Genomic DNA, 21,907 nt, shown 5'->3' on the forward strand with positions numbered 1-21,907 from the left:
ATTTGTTTAAGTATATAATACATTTTGAAAGTCCAAATAATAGAAATGAATTACAAAACAATATTAATAGAAATGTTAAAGAATCAAGCTATTTAATTATTTATTAACTTCTTAACCTTCAAATAAAAAGTTAATACTTCAATGCAATGCAAAAATATTGTTTTGTAGAGAGTAATAAATTTACTTCAAATTAACAGAAATAACATTTCATTAACACAAACAATTTCAAGCTTAAAATAAAATCCATTAAAAATGATTGAATATTCATTAAATTAAGATGATTTTTTTTCTTAATATAATTTTCAAAGTAATTATTTTAAAAAATTGAATCAAATCAGAAAGAAAACATTGACATTTATGAACAAAGAATTATATGCTCAAAGTTTTTTTTTTTTTTTAAATCGAAAAAAGGATTTTCATGACATAAGAAATTGAAATTTGTGATTACAATTTAAAATATTTAAATCAGAATACCTATTATCCGATTGAAAAACACAATTATTATTGATACGGAATTAGAAATAAGAATTCTAATATTCTCTAATATCGTTTTAAAGTTCAAAAGTCTGGATATGTTATTAAGATTTCCCGATGCATAATATGTATAATGGACAGTTTATTTGAAAGATTCGTTGAATAGTTTTCATAAATATACATATATAAACTTGAATTTCACTACAGATCTAATTTAATGAAGATTATAATTGCTTGCCACATAAAACATCAGCGCATTCCTGTTGCTATGAGTTAAGATCCATGGAAAAACTTCTTGAGTATTCAAGCATGGAGGAAGCTTCAAAATCAGTTTATGTTCTACATCAAAATGCTCTTCATTATGATAAAAAATGTACTATTAATTAGAAAATATAAATTTTGTAAGAGAAAAACCCATTTCAAATAAATAACTTGCTGCTGCGCTGTAACTCCATGTTTTCAAAAAATTTTAAGAAAAAGTATCATAGCATAGAGTTTATTTTAAGTATTAATGGAAAATTTTAAATGTTACTCCCTATTGAGGCATACATTTCTTTCAAAATTAGAAATAGTGCTATGGGAAGAAGAAACACATTCCTTATCCAACACGAGATATTATCATAGCGGCAATAGTAAAAGTCAATTCTTCTCTGAACATTCCGTAATCTTCTTTTGTTCATCAGTACAATTATTGCGTATATTACAGTGACGCACAAAATAAAAACAAATAAAGAAATTAAGGTTTGCAAAGCTACAAAAAAGTACATATCATGGCCTCGAGAAACTGTCAGAAATAGCCCACTACTGATGGATATAATTGAAACGAAATAGCCAAATGCTGTTAAAATGAGGATGATCCATACTAATAAAGTCCTGGAACAAAACATTCTCTCCAATAGCTTGCAAAGATAGCATTCAAAAAGTCTTGAATTGATATCTTCAGTAGGCATACTGTCTGTTTTTACTGTTCAACCGTTTCAGAGTGGTAATCGAGAATAACTGTATTGTAAATTTTTGTTTTTCCTTTATCTATGAAGAATAAAAATAGTAATATTTAAAAAATGATGGATTGTGATGAAAAAGTACGCAGATACAACTCTTTCCTACTGAAAAAAAAACTCTCAGAATGTGAGCAATTCTAAAAGAACATATTGATCATTGTTTATCTATAAATTTCTCACATTGCTTAGCACACATATTTTCTGTTACATGCATACCAATAAAAAATCCTTTTGTTCGTTAAATTATTACGAAAAAAAGAGCTCAATCAAATCCTATTCACGAGAAAACGAAAATTCTTTTCGGTAAAAAAAAAAAAAAAAACTAAATATCTTTTAAAGAAGACCATTTTCAATGATATGTTATTTTTTATACCGGTTCTTAGAATGAAATTATTCGTTCTGTTTTCCCTTCACGAACAGTTTCTTTATTCTGATCAGATGAAATCAGAATAAAAATCATATTAGATTTTTTATTTTTATTTTTCTACTCTTCTCGCTCAAAAAATTAATAAAACAGTATATTTGTTACCTTTAATTTCACGCCTCATACTTTACGATAAGAAAGAAATTTCTAAATAATAAAATGAGTATATTTTTAAAAAGATTTCACCAAACTTCTAATTGCTTTAATGCGTATCATAATATACCAAGAATGCCATTTACGCATATAAACGATGATTGTACAATCCATTTACTAATTTCTTTATTAAAAATAAAAAATTATTATTATTTAATAAATATTTATGCATAATTTTTTTACCAAACATTCTCCAAAAGAAAAATTTGAAAATAACCAGACGTATTTTAAAACTGCAAATTATTTGACATTTTGCGCAATGAAATATATGATTAAAACTAATGTGAGAAAATTTTCTGAAACAAAAATCTTGTAGGCTGTGTTTACTTTGTACTTTATTATGAATATAAAATGACTTCTTATAAGATTAGCAAATCGAAAGAATTAAAACTTCTATTACAATTATTAAAATTGATTATAATCATACACTTAGAAAAATCTATTTTATTTCATATATCCTTTTATCTCTCTTGTATATATTTGTGGCTTATCAAGAGCAAGCATCAGAATTAAAATTTTAAGAGTGAGATAGAGTTATAACCAGATCAGCCGATTGAATAAGTTGATTAAAAATATGCAAAGTAACATTGAATAATGGTTTGTTAAGCTAGCGAAAGTGGTCTCTCCCAAATTTTTTCGCTCAGTACTCAAAAAAAAAAAAAAAAAAAAAAAAATCTTTCCACATAAAACTAAAAACCTTGACAAGACCTAAAATTCCACGAGTGCTCAGATTCTTATTTTCAGTGTTATGCTCATGAACATTTTATGTTACTTAGTAAAATGAAGGAAAGCAGCATATATTTCTAACGTCTTTTTTTTCGACCGAATGAAATCAAAATTTTGTACACAATTACAATTTTAGTAATTAGATCTCATACAAAATTTCATTAATGGAAGTTGAATTTTTTGTTATTGCTTTTAAACGCATGATAATGTACGGATCAACTGCCTGTCACCCCCTGGACAGATTTTATTACAATTTCAATAAGAATATATACTTTAGATTTAAAAACTGTACATAAACTATGTACAAAATTTCATTTATCCAAGGTTTTGTATGTAGCGATGATACAAACCGACAACTTTGTTGACAACTCCTTGACAACTTTGTTCCAAATTTGATATGAATTTACATTTTCGATGCTAAACCTTTGTATCGAATTTTATCTATAAAGCTCTTTAAATTTTGGAGCTATCTCGGATAATAAGCTAAGGATAACTAGCTAAAATAACTCATATAACTAGCTAAGCAGATGCTCTCAGAATGGATTCAGTCAAAATTTGGAAGTAAACGACAATTTGATTTAAAGACCAAATTTATTAATCTAGCTCAAAACATCTTTGAGTTATTATGTTTAGAGATAAGCAGGCAGAAAAATTTTCCCCAAAATATTTTTCGGATTTGGAGACTCGTCAAAATCTCAAATTTGAATTCTTTGACAATTACGAATTTTTTTCTTTGTATATCTTTTCTTGTTCTCTTCGTATACGAGAAAGTAAGAAAAAGTTAAAACTTCTCACACTGCAATAATGCGAAAGCAATTTTTCAATACACACAATTGTTTTTATTGCAACTTTTTGGTAACCGAAATTATCCGTAAAAGCATAAACATTTGTTAAATTTAGTCTTATTAAATTGAAAATTAGCGCTATGAATGTAAAAGCAGAGTAATAAAAACAGAAAAGAAAAATTGTTCTTAATGCTGTGAATTAAATATTCGAAACATGTATGTGAATATGTAATATTTTGTGTTTAAATATATGAGTCGATGCAATCAGTGCTTTTTTTTATTCAAAACGTAATCGAGACATTAAACCAATGCTCTTTCTTTTTGTTTCTAATAAAATGAAACTTGAACTCATTTTAAACAAATTTATCAAATAAAAGAAACACATTACTGTAAATATTTATGATAGCACTCATCAGATAAGGTTGAGATAATCTGTTGGAATTTGGATGAGATACGAACCTATCAAATTGATTCTTTATGCGCGTTAAAAATCGTAAATGCTAGTTATGTTAGGAGTAAAGAAAACAAAGAAACAAGTTAAGCGATAGAAATAAAAAGTTAAAAATGGGTTTTTCCGCTCAAGCTTACAAAATCATCTCTTTTAAGTTTCTATGATAACTGGAAAATAACATGAATATCGAAGAAATTGATAATATAGAACTCACATATGTTTACATGTAAATTTAATATTCATCGATAACAAGTCTTCAGTTTATTAATTGTTTTGCCTGGAAATATTAGTTGTATTAGTTTTCAAATAAATCATTTAGATATAGCGTCATGTCCATGACTACGCTCAATTCTCTGACATAAAGCTCTGTCATTTTAATTGTCTTACTCAAATTTTACTAATTATATACATGAGCCTTTCTAATGGAGAAAATTCTAGCATCATGGAAATATTGAAAATGTAAATAGTCGACTCATCTATCTTCTAAATTTCGCGATATTGTAACCTCACTTTTGTATTTGTCTAGTTAAACTTCACAGATATTAAGTAAGTTCAATTATAGAAGAAAATCAAGCGATTAAATATTTGATGAAACAATAAAAACGGTTTGAATTTCAAGTCAATAATCTAATTTATTGTTGGAAATTAATATATATATATATACATACATATATATATATATATATATATATATATATATATATATATATATATATATATATATATATATTGAAAAATTGCCAAAAATTAAGGAAAAATTTGCATGACTATTAAATTGGTATCATTAAAAAGACATTTTTTTTTAAATTTTGAAACGAACATTTTTTTTAAAATTTGCGCAATAATATTTTCGAAAGTTATCAAGGAAAAATGCTAACAAATTTTTAATTTTTAATTAATTAAAATTTTTGAAAAATCGCACCAACGTCAAAATTTTCATTCTACAAAGTATACATGCGAAAAAATTTAGTAGTTGTATGTCCACCGGTCTAACCTGTAGAGCGCCAACACAAACACACATATATACACACACCCATACAGTAGTAGTAGTTATATACTAAAAAAAATTATTAATTGCAGATATATATTAAAAGAAATAAAAAATTATAAATCGCAAATTAAAGAGAGCACACATTTTATTTTTATTATTTCATTGTTAAGGTCCCTCCCTTCTTTTCTTAAATATTCGCTGCAAAGAATTATTTTATAATTAAAAAATTAATTATAATCATTTAGTTTACATATGAAGAGTGATAAATCATTTAACAGAAAAATAATTAACAATTTCTTAAATAAAGACTTTCAGCATTACACATATAGGAAAGTTTACAATGTTAAATTATTAATTGAGTAGTTATTTTATTCATGCTTAAAAATTTTTTTTTGGCTTATTTTGTTTACATATTGAATATCTAAAATTCATTTCATTGCAGAAATTTGGGTTTTACTGTAAGGAAAATAGTTTTAGTACTCTGAATAAAGATTGAAACGAGTCAAAGACAAATCTTCTGTGCTTAATATAACTTAATAGCTACTAAATAAGATTTCAGTCAGCTTGAATAAGCCCACATCACTATACTTAATAATTTCTCGTCCGTAAATATTATTTGACTGTTTTGTTTTAATAACTAGGTTTGATTCATGCATTTGGCAAAATTAGGCAAATATTGAATTGAAGTTATTGAAATATAAAAATATTTTCTATTCAGAACATCATTTTGTTTCAAAACTTCATTTTGCTAGGTTTAACGAACACTTTAAAAATTAATTTTCGATTAAACTATCTATACTTAAATTTCAGTTTGTTGCTTTAAGGAATGATCAACTGCCTTCTCAATTTTTGAATAAAAACCTGATTTAGAGCGTTTCTCCGAAAGGCATTACTATAAACCATGGCTCAGCCTTTTCCAAAGAGACACGAAACTTAATAATGCGTTCTATGAATCTCCACGCCATATTAGCGCCAAGATTATATGAAATTTAACAAAAAGTAAATACTTTTAGAAGAACCAGAATTCCTAGATTAAAGCTAATTATTTGTCTGTTTTTTAACTCATCAAGCACTTTTCCTGATCTAGTGTTTAACTTTTACTGATATAAATTACATTTTCAAATAACAATTCGATTGACTTCAAAAGCTCGTTCAAAGAAATATCGCGCCTAAACAATGTTTTAAATAAGATTTTGACGCTGGAGGTAATTTAAGATTTTCCAGGTCATGACATTGGAATTTGCCATTAAAGTATTATAATCTTTGAGAGAACAGTATTTAGAATATTGATGATGTTAAATATAAACGCCTCAATGTGATTGATTTTTTCCAAAAAAAAGTCAAAATCTTTCTATCGTTTTAAATAGAGACTTAAAATAAGTAGAAATATAGATCCGATTTGAACATTAACGCTATAGGCATAAGTCGGAATGAACCGGCAGCTTTTAATACTTCGACCCAATAATCGCTTTTAATAATGATCGAGCCAATAATTGGAATGAAGCATTAATTTAAAAAATAAAATTTCATAAATCTTTTTTTTTTAATTCTATGGAAGACATCATACGTGAATTCTAAACTCACATCTTACATATGCCTTCACCTAATCAGGGTTCAATATGTCTCTTGTGTTTCGAAATGGGCCATAATTATATTCGGAATTTACACTGAGATATGCAGTTTATTTGTAGGCTATGCCGTTTCCTATTACATTTTCATTTCCTCCTCTAATTAGATAATATTCAGAGCATCGTGTATATTTTATATTAGCATTTACTTATAACGTTTTTGATTATTTTCAAACAAATTATTAAAATAAGAAAAAAAGCCGTAAAGATTTGTGTAAATATATTTGTTTCCTGCAGAATTGGTAAAAGGAATATGAAAATATTTTGGGTCGAAATGAAAGCAATATCTCCATTATTGAATGGCTTAAAGAGGGAGGGGACGTAATAATTTATATTTAAAATCGGTTATAGATTAATAAATTAACACTTCAAAAAATTTCCGTCACTTAAAATTTTAACCTTTGGAATTTTCAGAAACATTGTTGTGAGTTAAATCAATGATGTTCACTTATTTTTAAAGTTATTTCTTGTAAGTATTAATTCTTTGAAAAATTAACAATTGTTTATAATAATGACATATCGGATGAAAAAAAAATTCAAGTTCTTTGAAATAAATTTAATGATGCAAAAATATTCGTTTGGAGTGCAGATCCAAACGATCATGCACGATTGGTTTGAAAATTGTTTCCGCATGAATCTTGAAAAGTCGCATTCTGATCCTGGAATTTCAGAACTATATGAATCACAATTGTCTGGTATTTTATGTGAATATTTGCTTTTCTTAGAAATATGGTTTAGTAGGGTTGCTCTGTTTCTGTCGTGGGAAAGTTGTCATTAGATGTTTTGACAAAAAACATTTATTCCGATTTTCGCCAACTTTAAAGCCATATTCTGATATTTAAAAAATTTAAACTTCTGATTTTTTTTTAAAAAATAGAATGTTTTGAATAGAATAAAAATATCCATCAAATTTTGTAAGATACAGCAGAATTATATTTCATAAATAAAAATTACGCTTGTTCTTAAAAATATTAAAAAGATTTTTACGAAAAATACATTCAAGATAAAAGTGTTATTCATTTGCTGACATTCGTATTAAAATTTTATTTTTATCTAACTTTTATAATTTTGTAATTTAATACAACTACGAAACAGAAACAAGAATGCTAATGCCTCTTTATGAGATAATTGAGTTACGCAAAAGAAATGAAATATTTTAATGGAAACTAACAAAATCTTTTGGATGAACCAAGACCTCCCTGAATTTGGAAAATGTCCGTTTGTCTTTCTGTGACAAATATAACTCAAAAATGCTTTGAGTTGATCGTTGAAATTTGGTATCTGGTCTTTACACCAAATTTGCAGATTTTTATCAAATGTTGATCAAAATCCATGCAGAGGAAGTCTGTCTGTCTTGCTGTTCGATTAAAAGTTGACACGACAACTACAAAATAAACACGCTAAATGGATAAAATTTGTTTCAGAGATTTAACATCCATAGCAAAGATATCTATAAAAAATTGAGCCAAATATAATAATGAACTCACTATATGCCGGCCTGTACTCTAAAAAACATGTAAAAGTAATAACTCACAGACGCAATGACTCAAATTTATCAAATTTGGTGTGAGATTTTACGACTACAAGTGTAGTTTTGGGTCAAATTTTGTTTCAATCGTTTGGGAAAAACGTGTCTGAAACACAAATTCGTTTTTCGGATGCTATTAAATGCTTGCCATGATTATTCGCTAAAACGCTGGTTAAGGATCACACAATGGATTCAATAAAAATGCTCAATTCACGCCAAAAATTATTTCGCAACTATTGTACGCTAATTCCATATAATCCATTTTCTAGGATAAAGCCTTTATTAGAGAACATGCGAGAATGTTTTGGGTAGACTCTCCCGCTGGATAAAATTCGGTTAATAATCTTTGCTTTATGCCAACAAAAATTCAGTGAGGCAGAAAAAAATTGAATTTATTATTCAGAAATTTTATTCAACAAATTTCAATTTTCCTGATTTGGAATAATTTTAATTTAAAAATAAACAAAATGTACTTATATGTGGGTATTTTAACATAATAAAATCTTTTATAATGAAACATTTAGTTAATTATTAAATTCTAAATTCTGCAAAAATCATTTTAAGACATAATAAATTATCTTACTATGCTTTTTCTAATTCTCTTGAGATTTTCCCCTCTTAAGAAAATATAGAAAAAGATAGAGAAGTTTTAAAATAAACTTTTTTCTAAATAATAAAAAAATTAAATTGGATCTTTAACAATACAAGCCTATCATCTGACGCAAGATAGATCGCCAACTCTGGAAGTCATAACCGAAATTCCAGAAATTATTTTTATTAAAATATACGGAAAAATAAAATTTTATCATTCCTGGTAATTTGATTTCAGTTATCCATAATTAAATATTATTTTGTTCGCGTTTTTATTGGCTGTAAGCATTTAAGGATCCATCAGTAATAGCCAATCAGCGATCATCACTCAGGGTTTAAAAATAACGGGCTCAAATGATTCAAATTAGTTTCCGACAAGAAAACTGATTTCAAGGATCTGCTTCTCAAGTGATGGGAAAGAATCTTCACCGTATCCATTCCGGGGAGTTCCTCTTCGTTTGGGATCATTACCTCAATACTGAATCATCACCTTTTGTGGATATTTGAATGCTGCACCTGTAAACCTTCCGCAAAATCTGCAAGCTTTTTGTTAGAAGTTTTTTTAAAGCAAGAAAACTGCTTTCTGTAAGTGATATGGAGGAAGAATCGCGAAAACGTCTTTCAGCATCATATTTACCTCTTGAAGTTATTTATTCAATGTGGAATCTTAATTTCCCAATGCGACACTTGACGGATCTGGTAAGTCTTCCGTCTTTTTAATTTCAAATAGTATTTTTATCTCTTTTTTTTTCCAAACTACTTATATATATATAAAATTGGTCTTCACAGGTTTTTTGCTTCAAAATCATTTAAGGTTATTTCTTTATTTTCTTATCGCTAATCGTTTAAATCCTCAGTTTTCAACCTTTTGGCAATCAGGATTCAGTTTTCCATATTAACGTGCATTGCGACTCTTTCCCAGTGACTTTTGCTGAACTTCTCGTCCTTCTTTCTTTAGAATTTTAAATACTTAATAACAAATCATTCAATATGTTTTCATGCACTTTTATTTAATATATTTTATGGGATATGTTTGTAACGACAGAACATAATTTTTAAAATCTTGACTTTACAATTAATTTTTCCACTTTATTTGTCTTTTTTTAAAATCTTTATGCACTTTATTGACAACTAATCTTTAATTTAGGTATAAGTATATACCATTTTGATAATTTTTATTATTTTAATCTAAAATTCTTATAATATATACAATATTTAATGCTTTTTACTATTGCCAGTTATCAAACCAGTTTCAGTTATTTTATAACAATAACAGATTATCATATTTTGCTTTTGATCATTAAAGATGGTCTTTAAAAAAATTATCATTTTTTCGAAAAGGAAAAGAGAGAGAGTGAGAGAGAGAGAAAGCAAAATTATTTTAAGAATGTATAATTTTAAGTATTATGTAATTTATTTTTATTTTAATATACGTTATTTGTAACCAAAGAATTTTCTTTATGATAGAACGAGAATGCAATTCTTCAGTTGAAGTATTTTATTCATTTATTTATTTTGCAACGCGTTATAAAGTATATAATATCGATTTTAACTTTCTGAATGTTTTAGAATACCTCTAAAATTTCAATTTGTTTCTTAATATCAAAAATATTTAATCATTCTCTTGACTTTTATTGATAATTTTTCTATATCTTGCATTTAGTGTTCAGAACGCTATTTTATTAGCTTTATAGAGATTTTATTACATATACAGCACTGCTTGATATTGCATTCCATTTTGATATCAATGTATTTAAGAAAAGTACGAATAAATATATGTGCAATGATTATTGAACTTTTCTTTAACTTACTCCCAAAGTATTTTGTTGCAGACTGAAAGGCTATTATCATACATTTTGTGTTCTTGATTAAAAAAAAAATAGAATATCTAAATAATTTAGCCATGTTTCTCAGTGACAGGAATTTTCATAACTAATCATTAAAAATGTAAATGTAGAAAAATGTTTCTGCGAAAATTCTACATAACTTTAGAACCCTTGCTTTAAATATTATTAATTAAGTAAATTATAGTATTATAAGTAAATAATAGAAATAAAAGAAAAGAGGAAAGTATGATATAAAAACAAAGAAAAAATATCTCAAGTTTCCTAAAAAAAATATTTTTACAGTTTGTATCATAGTTTATACTAGTTTTAAAATGTCTCTCAACAGAAATATATCGCTTTCAAGAAATAATTTTATAATTTAAAAAAATTTAATTCCAATTTGTGCAAATTATTGGATGTATAATGGATATAAAATGTAAAGTATAGACAATATAAATTTTATATTAGTTAATAAATATGAAAATAATCCTAAAAAGCATTTATTTTATTTTTTATCTCCTATGATTTTTGTAGCAACAGCAATAAATAAATCGAATTATGATCTATTGATTCCATTTGTACTCGAATTGAAAAAAAAAATAATTTATGTATATTTTAAGATTTAAAATTATATGCATGTTTGTTATAATTCAGTTACGATCCTGCAAGAGATTTGTCTGAGAATGTTCCACTTACATTCCTTAATAACGTCTGAAATATAATTTTAAAGTTCGTTCATATGGAATTTCTTACTTTTTATGGCGTATCGCTTAGTTAATACTCTATTAACTAAAAATAAAGTAGGAAAGATTGCATAACTATAAGATCCATTATTTGAATTTTTAAAGGATAATTTTGATTAATAATAGTATATTTATACATAACTTCATTTATTCCATGCACTGTGATATACTTTTATTATTGATTTCAAAATGTAATTATGACATACGTAAACATAAATATTTAAAATTCTTCACTCACCTTAAATTCCTGTCTTAATCGGTTCTTAATTATCTTTTAAAAAACACATTTGAAATTCTAGTTTTCTACCAAATATAAATAAAGAAAACATTTACGTGCAAACGATTCTTTTCGCTTTTAATTTTATGTTGCCATTTCAGAGTAATAAATGAATAATGGAATGATTTACTTAAAGAACATGAATAATTAATGAACTATTTATAATTTTTGTGAAAATTTTATCAAAATATTTGAGTTTAGATTCTAAAATTTAATATTTTTATACATACATTTGTTACTAAAGGATATATAATTGTTATTGTTATAAGTTAATATAATTGTTTAATTGTATTTTATAAATAATAATTAAATCTGCATTGTCAGAGATAATGTCATCTAGATATATTACTGATTTACGTTTTGCTAAATAAATTCCGGGAACTTTATGTATTCGATATTTCCGTATAATGTGACAAACTCGGAAAAGATATTACCAATCTTTCGCTTATTTGTCTCTTTATTTCTTCGAGAATTGGATGTATTAGATATTTTAATTTCGAGTAAAAAGAAACAAGTGGAAGGGATAATACTATTTTTCAATTAGCAAGTTAAACATAAGACACATACGGAACTTATATAACAATGCAAATCTGAGAATTGTCTCGGGAGTTGAATGTATTTGATATTCTCAGTTCTTATAAAGGAATAGTGGTTTTTTCAGAGTAAGATATAGCTCTAAGTTTCACTTCAAATAATGGAAACTTTTTTTTCCAAGAATGATACGTTTTGATTAAAGATTCAAATATTTGTGATTGATTTCTTTTTTGTAGAAATAAGTTGATTGAGTATTCTAAGATATTTCTATTTATGTACCAACTATTCTACTGATGTTTCAATTGATGTTCTATTGATCTACCATTGTTCTATGAAATATAAATGAAAATATTAGTGTATCCTTAATTCCTAAGCATGAATATTATCTTTGTGCTTTTTTCACAAGATCATTTTTATTTTATATCATTTATATATCTTCGAAAATTCAAATTAAGAACCTTCTCATATGTGTATATTTGAATATTAGGAGGACCTCTGAAAAGTTTCCGACCTAACAAAGAAAAAAATTTTTTTCCTTCAAAAATTACTTTTATTTTTTGATATAATCTCCTTGTAAGTCAATACATTTCTCCCATCCTTTCAATCTGTCCAAATATTATGTGGAATCTTTGTCTGCAAAATATTTATTAACGAAGTTCATAAGTCCTGAGATGACGAAAATCTTTGGTCTTCAATTGCTCCTTCAAGATTAGGGGGGGGGGAATAATTTCGGACCAAAATAGGTGAGTAAGGCGGGTAGTCAAGCAGTTGAACCCATAATTCATGAATTTTCGGCATCGCAATCGCAGAGGTATGAGATGGAACATTCTCTTAGTTAAACAATTTTTTTTTTCTTTTGCAAATGCGGACGCTTTTTAGCAATTTCTGCTTTCATCTGGTTAAGTAACATTGCATAGTATGCTACGGTAATAGTTTTACCCTTTTCAAGATAACCTATGAAGATAATTCCATGGCTATCCCAGAAAACTGCTGCCATCACTTTCCCAGCAGAAAAAACAGTTTTTGCCTACTTTTGAAACCGATTTTTCCTTTGCTGTCCATTGTTTCGACAAAAGTTTTGTTTCTGGGTTATAATGATGAACTCATGATTATACGATGATTATTCATTAAAAAACCCTCCAATTTATCATGTCTAAATTGCGCCAACAGAGTAGTGCAAATCTTCATTCGGACACGTTTTTGATACAATCAGCCTGTGAATACCAGAATCTTCGTTCAATATGTAGAAAAAACAATTTTAGACAAACTTCAAACCTCTGCCATCTCTCTAATCTTGACTCGATCATCGTCCAATACCATTTAACAAATTTTAGTGATATTTTCAACAGTGTTTCAGCTGCCTTGGGTGTTCATGATAACAGGAAGCTGGTACGGTCATGGTTAAATTCAGCTGTTCAAAGTTTCACAGTTCAAAAAGATGGTGCAGAATCCCAGACCATAGTATCCAAGTAGCTCTTTTTAATCGATGTGGGCGCATTATCTATTTAAAAACAAGTGTCTAGTGACAGTTCGACTCTCGATTTTTCATATTTTCATAAAAACTGCCACCAAAATAAATGTCAAGCAAAACATTCGCGTTCAAAATGAATGAAATTTTAGTTGTGAGTTATCAAAGAATTCCAAAATAAGTCTCTATACTTTGGTTGATTTGTGCTGTCATTTTAATATCAAAGCTGTAAACTTTTCAGATAGCCTTAATACATTAATAAAATGGATATATGAAATCTTATTTTTTATAGAAAATTTTGGATTCTTCATTAATTATTAATATTGCATCTAATGTCTTTGTATTTCCAAATGCCAAACCAATTTTGTTTCCCAACAACAGAATTTCAAGTCTGATTTTCGACCCAGCCATATCTAAAGATCTGGAAAAAATTACCGACATCTCTACTAATGCTCACCGAAAGACAAAAAGGATCGCCAGGAAGGAAATCACAGCAGCAGCTAAATTTCAAATCTTATTTCCGGAAGAGTAGTTTTTTGAAAGCTGGATAATAGTACCAGTTAAGCTCTCTGAAAATGCTCACCTGAAGGTTGGAATGATCTCCATGAAAAAGGCGAAAGCTGCTGATAACTTTCAAATCCTATTTTCAGGTGAGTATTGTCTTGAGAGATGGATTAAAGGAGATTTGCAGCTGCTTGCTAATGCTCAACTGAAGATTGAAAGGATCTCCATAAAACAGACAACAGCTGATGATAACTTTCAAATCCTATATTCAGGTGATTACTGTCTTGAGAGCTGGATAAAAGGAGAGTTGCAACTGCTTGGCTTTGCTCACCTGAAGATAGAATCTATAAGAAATAAATGAGAGTTGCTGCTAAATTCCAGATCCTGTCTCCAGAGGAGTATTATCTTGAGAGTGGGATAAAAATATAAATTTCAGCTCTCTGGTAATACTCATCTGAAGGCTGGAAATGACTTCAAAAGATGTTTAGTAAAAAAATTTACAAAAATATTTCTTTATATTTTAAAAACTTAAAATAACTTATAAAAATATACCTTTTTATTTACTTTTCATTAAAACCAATATGTAAATATGATTGAAATAATATTTTTTTAAAAATTTCATTTCACATAACAATGTTTTTTTTATAAAATAATAAAATTATTGTGTGTGTTGGGAATTTCTGCGTTCCTAAGCTGCCATATTAGAACTGCTATATCCAAATTTTACAATTGGAATAGAAGTGGTCCTATCAAGCACCTCTTCAGTATGAGTAACAACAATAAGAACTCTTAGTTCTTCTAAGATAAATAACTTCTTATATTTAAATTTATATTATTTATTGAATATAATTTTCATACTGTTCCAATTTTATGTCCTTTTTTTATATTGCTTTAATATGGCAAGCCTCATGTTTTAAAATATTTTTATGGAATTTTTTTCCTCTTTATGATGTTACAACAGCTGCTGATAACTTTCAAATCCTATTTTCAGGCGAGTATTGTCTTGAAAGCTGGATAAAAGGAGAGTTGCAGCTCCCTGAAAATGCTCACCTGAAGATAGGAAGGATCTCCATGAAACAGACATTAGCTGATGCTTACTTTTAAATCCTATTTTCAGGTAAGTATTGTCTTGAGAGCTGGATAAAAGGAGAGTTTCAGCTCCCGGAAAATGCTCAACTGCAGATGAGAAGGAACCCAATGAAACAGACAACAGCTGCTGCTAACTTTCAAATTAAATTTTAAGGTGAGTATTTTCTTGAGAGCTTTATAAAAGGAGAGTTGCAGCTCCCGGAAACTACTCACCTGAAGATTGGAAGGATCTGCATGAAACAGACAATAGCTGATGATAACTTTCAAATCCAATTTTCAAGTGAGTATTTTTTAGAGCTGAATAAAAGGAGTGTTAAAACTCCCTGAAAATGCTCACCTGAAGATTGGTAGGATCTCCATGAAACAGACGAGAGTTGCTGATAACTATCATATCTTATTTTCAGGTGAGTATCTTCTTGACAGCTAGATAACCGGAGAGTTGCAACTTCCAGAAAATGCTCACCTGAAGATTGGAAGGAACTCGAAGAAATAGACAACAGCGGCTGCTAACTTTCAAATCCAATTTTCAGGTGAGTATTGTCTTGAGAGCTGGATAAAAGGAGAGTTGCAGCTTCCAGAAAATATTCACCTAAAGAATGGAAGGATCTCCATGAAACAGACAACAGCTGCTGATAACTTTCATATTCTACTTTGAGGCGAATATTGTCTTGAAAGCTAGATAAAAGAAGAGTTGCAGCTCCCTGAAGATTGGAAGAATATGCATTAAAAAGACAATAGCTGATGATAACTTTCAAATCCTATTTTCAGGTGAGCCTTGTCTCGGGAGCTGGACAAAAGAAGATTTACAGCTCCCGGAAAATGCTCACCTGAAGATTGGAAGGATCGCCAAGAAACCGACAACCGCTGCAGGTGAGTATTTTCTTGACAGCTGGATAAAAGGTGAGTTGCAGCTCCTTGAAAATGCTCAACTGAAGATTGGAAGGATCTCCATGAAACAGTCAATAGCTGCTGATTACATTCAAATAATATTTTCTGGTGAGTATTGTCTTGAGAGCTGGATAAAATATGTACTGCAGCTACCTGAAAATGCTCACCTGAAGATTGGAAGGATCGGCATGAAACAGACCACAGCAGATGATTACTTTCAAATCCTATTTTAAGGTGAGTATTGTATTGAGAGCTGGACAAAAGGAGAGTTGCAGCTCCAGGAAAATGCTCATCTGAAGATTGGAAGGATCACAAAGAAACAGACATCAGATACTGATAATTTTCAAATCCTATTTTCAGGTGAGTATTTTCTTAACAGCTGGAAAAAAAGTGAGTTGCAGCTAATTGAAAATGCTGAACTGAAGATTGTAATGATGAACAGCTGCTGATTACAATCAAATTATATTTTCAGGTGAGTATTGTCTTGAGAGATGGATAAAATAAGTATTGCAGCTGCCTGAAAATGCTCACCTGAAGATTGGAAGGATCTCCATGAAACAGACAACTGCTGCTGATAACTTTCATATCCTATTTTCTGGTGAGTATTGTCTTGAGAGCTGGATAAAAGGAGAGTTGCAGCTCCTTGAAAATGCTCAACTGAAGATTGGAAGGATCTCCATGAAACAGTCAATAGCTGCTGATTACATTCAAATAATATTTTCTGGTGAGTATTGTCTTGAGAGCTGGATAAAATATGTACTGCAGCTACCTGAAAATGCTCACCTGAAGATTGGAAGGATCGGCATGAAACAGACCACAGCAGATGATTACTTTCAAATCCTATTTTAAGGTGAGTATTGTATTGAGAGCTGGACAAAAGGAGAGTTGCAGCTCCAGGAAAATGCTCATCTGAAGATTGGAAGGATCACAAAGAAACAGACATCAGATACTGATAATTTTCAAATCCTATTTTCAGGTGAGTATTTTCTTAACAGCTGGAAAAAAAGTGAGTTGCAGCTAATTGAAAATGCTGAACTGAAGATTGTAATGATGAACAGCTGCTGATTACAATCAAATTATATTTTCAGGTGAGTATTGTCTTGAGAGATGGATAAAATAAGTATTGTATTAATTTTCAAATAATATATTCAGGTGAGTATTTTCTTGACAGCTGGATAAAAGGTGAGTTGCAGCTAATTGAAAATGCTCAACTGAAGATTGGAAGGATCTCCATGAAATACACAACAGCAGCTGATTACATTCAAATCCTATTTTCAGGTGAATATTGTCTTGAGAACTGGATAAGCGGAAAGTTGCAGCTCCCTGAAAATGCTCACCTGAAGATTGGAAGGAACTCCAAGAAAAAGACAACAGATGCTGGTAACTTTCAAATCCTATTTTCAGGTGAGTATTGTCTTGAGAGCTGGATAAAAGGAGAGTTGCAGCTCCTTGAAAATGCTCAATTGAAGATTGGAAGGATCTCCATGAAATAGTCAACAGTTGCTGATTACATTCAAATCCTATTTTCAGGTGAGTATTGTCTAGAGAGCTGGATAAAATATGTACTGCAGCTCCCTGAAAATGCTCACCCGAAGATTGAAAGGATCTCCATGAAACAGACAACTGCTGCTGATAACATTCTTATCCTATTTTCTGGTGAGTATTGTCTTGAGAGCTGGATAAAAGGAGAGTTGCAGCTAACTGAAAATGCTTACCTGAAGATTGGCAGGATCGACATGTAACAGACCACAGGTGATGATTTCTTTTAAATCCTATTTTCAGGTGAGTATTGTCTTGAGAGCTGGACAAAAGAAGAGTTTCAGCTCCCAGAAAATGCTCACCTGAAGATTGGAAGGAACTCCAAGAAACAGACAACAGCTGCTGCTAACTTTCAAATCCAATTTTCAGGTGAGTATTTTCTTGAGAGCTGGATAAAAGGAGAATTGCTGCTCCTTGAAAATGCTCACCTGACGATTGGAAGGATCTCCATGAAACAAACAATAGCTGATGATAACTTTCAAATGCTATTTTCAGGTGAGTATTATCTTCAAAACTGGATAAAAGGAGAGTTGCAGCTTCCAGAAAATACTCACCTAAAGAATGGAAGGATCTCGATGAAACAGACAACAGCTGCTGATAACTTTCATATTCTACTTTGAGGCGAATATTGTCTTGAGACCTAGGTAAAAGGAGAGTTGCAGCTCCCTGAAAATGCTCACCTGAATATTGGAAGAATAGGCATGAAACAGACAATAGCTGATGATTACATTCAAATCCTATTTTCAGGTGAGTATTGTCTTCAGAGCTGGACAAAATATGTACTGCAGCTCCCTGAAAATGCTCACCTGAAGATTGGAGGGATCTCCATGTAACTGACAACAACTGCCGAAAACTTTCAAATCCTATTTTCTGGTAAGTATTGTCTTGAGAGCTGGATAAAAGGAGAGTTGCAGCCACCTGAAAATGCTCACCTAAAGATCGGAAGGATCGGCATGAATCAGACCACAGCTGGTGATGACTTTCAAATCGTATTTTCTAGGTGAGTATTGTATTGAGAGATGGACAAAAGAAGAGTTGCTTTTCCCGGAAAATGCTCACCTGAAGATTGGAAGGATCGCCAAGAAAGAGACAACAGCTGCTGATAATTTTCAAATAATATATTCAGGTGAGTATTTTCTTGACAGCTGGATAAAAGGTGAGTTGCAGCTAATTGAAAATGCTCAACTGAAGATTGGAAGGATCTCCATGAAATACACAACAGCAGCTGATTACATTCAAATCCTATTTTCAGGTGAATATTGTCTTGAGAGCTGGATAAGCGGAAAGATGCAGCTCCCTGAAAATGCTCACTTGAAGATAGGAAGGAACTCCAAGGAACAGACAACAGATGCTGGTAACTTTCAAATCCTATTTTCAGGTGAGTAGTTTCTTGAGAAATGGATAATAGGAGAGTTGCAGCTAATTGAAAATGCTGACCTGCAGATTGGAAGGATGTCCATGAAACAGACAACAGCTGCTGATTACATTGAAATCCTATTTTCAGGTGAATAATGTCTTGACAGTTGGACAAAGGGAGAGTTGCAGCTCCCGGAAAATGCTCAGCTGAAGATTGGAAGCATCTCCATGAAACAGACAAAAGCAGCTGAAGACGTTCAAATGCTATTTTCAGGTGAATATTGTCTTGAGAGCTGGATAAATGGAGAGTTGTAGCTTCCGGAAAATACTCACATGAAGATTAGAATTATCTCCAGGAAACAGACAACAGCTGCAGATAACTTTCAAATCCCATTTGCAGATGAGTATCTTCTTGAGAGCTGGATAAAAGGAGAGTTGCAGCTAACTGAAAATGCTCATCTGAAGATTGGCAGGATCGACATATAACAGACCACAGCTGATGATTACTTTTAAATCCTATTTTCAGGTGAACATTGTCTTGAGAGCTGGACAAAAGGAGAGTTTCAGCTCCCAGAAAATGCTCACCTGAAGATTGGCAGGAACTCCAAGAAACAGACAACAGCTGCTGCTAACTTTCAAATCCAATTTTCAGGTGAGTATTTTCTTGAGAGCTGGATAAAAGGAGAATTGCAGCTCCTTGAAAATGCTCACTTGACGATTGGAAGGATCTCCATGAAACAAAAAATAGCTGATGATAACTTTCAAATGCTATTTTCAGGTGAGTATTGTCTTGAAAACTGGATAAAAGGAGAGTTGCAGCTTCCAGAAAATACTCACCTAAACAATGGAAGAATCTCGATGAAACAGACAACAGCTGCTGATAACTTTTATATTCTTGAGGGGAATATTGTCTTGAGAGCTAGGTAAAAGGAGAATTGCAGCTCCTTGAAAATGCTCACCTGAATATTAGAAGAATAGGCATGAAACAGACAATAGCTGATGATTACATTCAAATCCTATTTTCAGGTGAGTATTGTCTTCAGAGCTGGACAAAATATGTACTGCAGCTCCCTGAAAATGCTCACCTGAAGATTGGAGGGATCTCCATGTAACTGACAACAACTGCCGAAAACTTTCAAATCCTCTTTTCTGGTAAGTATTGTCTTGAGAGCTGGATAAAAGGAGAGTTGCAGCCACCTGAAAATGCTAACCTAAAGATCGGAAGGATCGGCATGAATCAGACCACAGCTGGTGATGACTTTCAAATCGTATTTTCAGGTGAGTATTGTATTGAGAGATGGACAAAAGAAGAGTTGCTTTTCCCGGAAAATGCTCACCTGAAGATTGGAAGGATCGCCAAGAAAGAGACAACAGCTGCTGATAATTTTCAAATAATATATTCAGGTGAGTATTTTCTTGACAGCTGGATAAAAGGTGAGTTGCAGCTAATTGAAAATGCTCAACTGAAGATTGGAAGGATCTCCATGAAATACACAACAGCAGCTGATTACATTCAAATCCTATTTTCAGGTGAATATTGTCTTGAGAGCGGGATAAGCGGAAAGATGCAGCTCCCTGAAAATGCTCACTTGAAGATAGGAAGGAACTCCAAGGAACAGACAACAGATGCTGGTAACTTTCAAATCCTATTTTCAGGTGAGTAGTTTCTTGAGAAATGGATAATAGGAGAGTTGCAGCTAATTGAAAATGCTGACCTGCAGATTGGAAGGATGTCCATGAAACAGACAACAGCTGCTGATTACATTGAAATCCTATTTTCAGGTGAATAATGTCTTGACAGTTGGACAAAGGGAGAGTTGCAGCTCCCGGAAAATGCTCAGCTGAAGATTGGAAGCATCTCCATGAAACAGACAAAAGCAGCTGAAGACGTTCAAATGCTATTTTCAGGTGAATATTGTCTTGAGAGCTGGATAAATGGAGAGTTGTAGCTTCCGGAAAATACTCACATGAAGATTAGAATTATCTCCAGGAAACAGACAACAGCTGCAGTTAACTTTCAAATCCCATTTGCAGATGAGTATCTTCTTGAGAGCTGGATAAAAGGAGAGTTGCAGCTAACTGAAAATGCTCATCTGAAGATTGGAAGGATCGACATGTAACAGACCACAGCTGATGATTACTTTTAAATCCTATTTTCAGGTGAACATTGTCTTGAGAGCTGGACAAAAGGAGAGTTTCAGCTCCCAGAAAATGCTCACCTGAAGATTGGCAGGAACTCCAAGAAACAGACAACAGCTGCTGCTAACTTTCAAATCCAATTTTCAGGTGAGTATTTTCTTGAGAGCTGGATAAAAGGAGAATTGCAGCTCCTTGAAAATGCCCACCTGACGATTGGAAGGATCTCCATGAAACAAAAAATAGCTGATGATAACTTTCAAATGCTATTTTCAGGTGAGTATTATCTTGAAAACTGGATAAAAGGAGAGTTGCAGCTTCCAGAAAATACTCACCTAAAGAATGGAAGGATCTCGATGAAACAGACAACAGCTGCTGATAACTTTTATATTCTTGAGGGGAATATTGTCTTGAGAGCTAGGTAAAAGGAGAATTGCAGCTCCTTGAAAATGCTCACCTGACGATTGGAAGGATCTCCTTGAAACAAAAAATAGCTGCTGATAATTTTCAAATCCTGTTTTGAGGTGAGTATTTTCTTGACAGTTGTATAAAAGGTGAGTTGCAGCTCCTTGCAAATGCTCAATTGAAGATTGGAAGGATCTCCATGAAATAGTCAACAGTTGCTCATTACATTCAAATCCTATTTTCAGGTGAGTATTGTCTTGAGAGCTGGATAAAATATGTACTGCAGCTCCCTGAAAATGCTCACCTGAAGATTGGAGTGATCTCCATGAAACAGACAAAACTGAAAAAAACTTTCAAATCCTATTTTCAGGTAGGTTTTGTATTGAGAGA

At 30.8% G+C, this 21,907-nt stretch overlaps 1 protein-coding gene across 4 annotated transcripts in view; it reads right to left on the bottom strand.

The window, feature by feature from the left end:
• LOC129984830 (crossover junction endonuclease MUS81-like) overlaps positions 1 to 21,907 on the bottom strand; it is a 59,209-nt gene that overhangs the window by 18,613 nt on the left and 18,689 nt on the right. For 2 of the 4 annotated variants that reach the window (XM_056094795.1, XM_056094793.1), the window contains exon 2: positions 14,184 to 14,448. The gene's annotated coding sequence lies outside the window, so the exon portion shown is untranslated. Of the gene's footprint in view, positions 1 to 14,183; positions 14,449 to 15,530; positions 15,679 to 16,612; positions 16,669 to 21,907 lie in introns of those variants that run through there. The other 2 variants (XM_056094794.1, XM_056094792.1) reach the window with 2 other exon arrangements.

Source organism: Argiope bruennichi, chromosome 9 (assembly GCF_947563725.1).
Source record: "Argiope bruennichi chromosome 9, qqArgBrue1.1, whole genome shotgun sequence".
In the NCBI taxonomy this organism is placed as follows: Eukaryota; Metazoa; Arthropoda; class Arachnida; order Araneae; family Araneidae; genus Argiope; species Argiope bruennichi.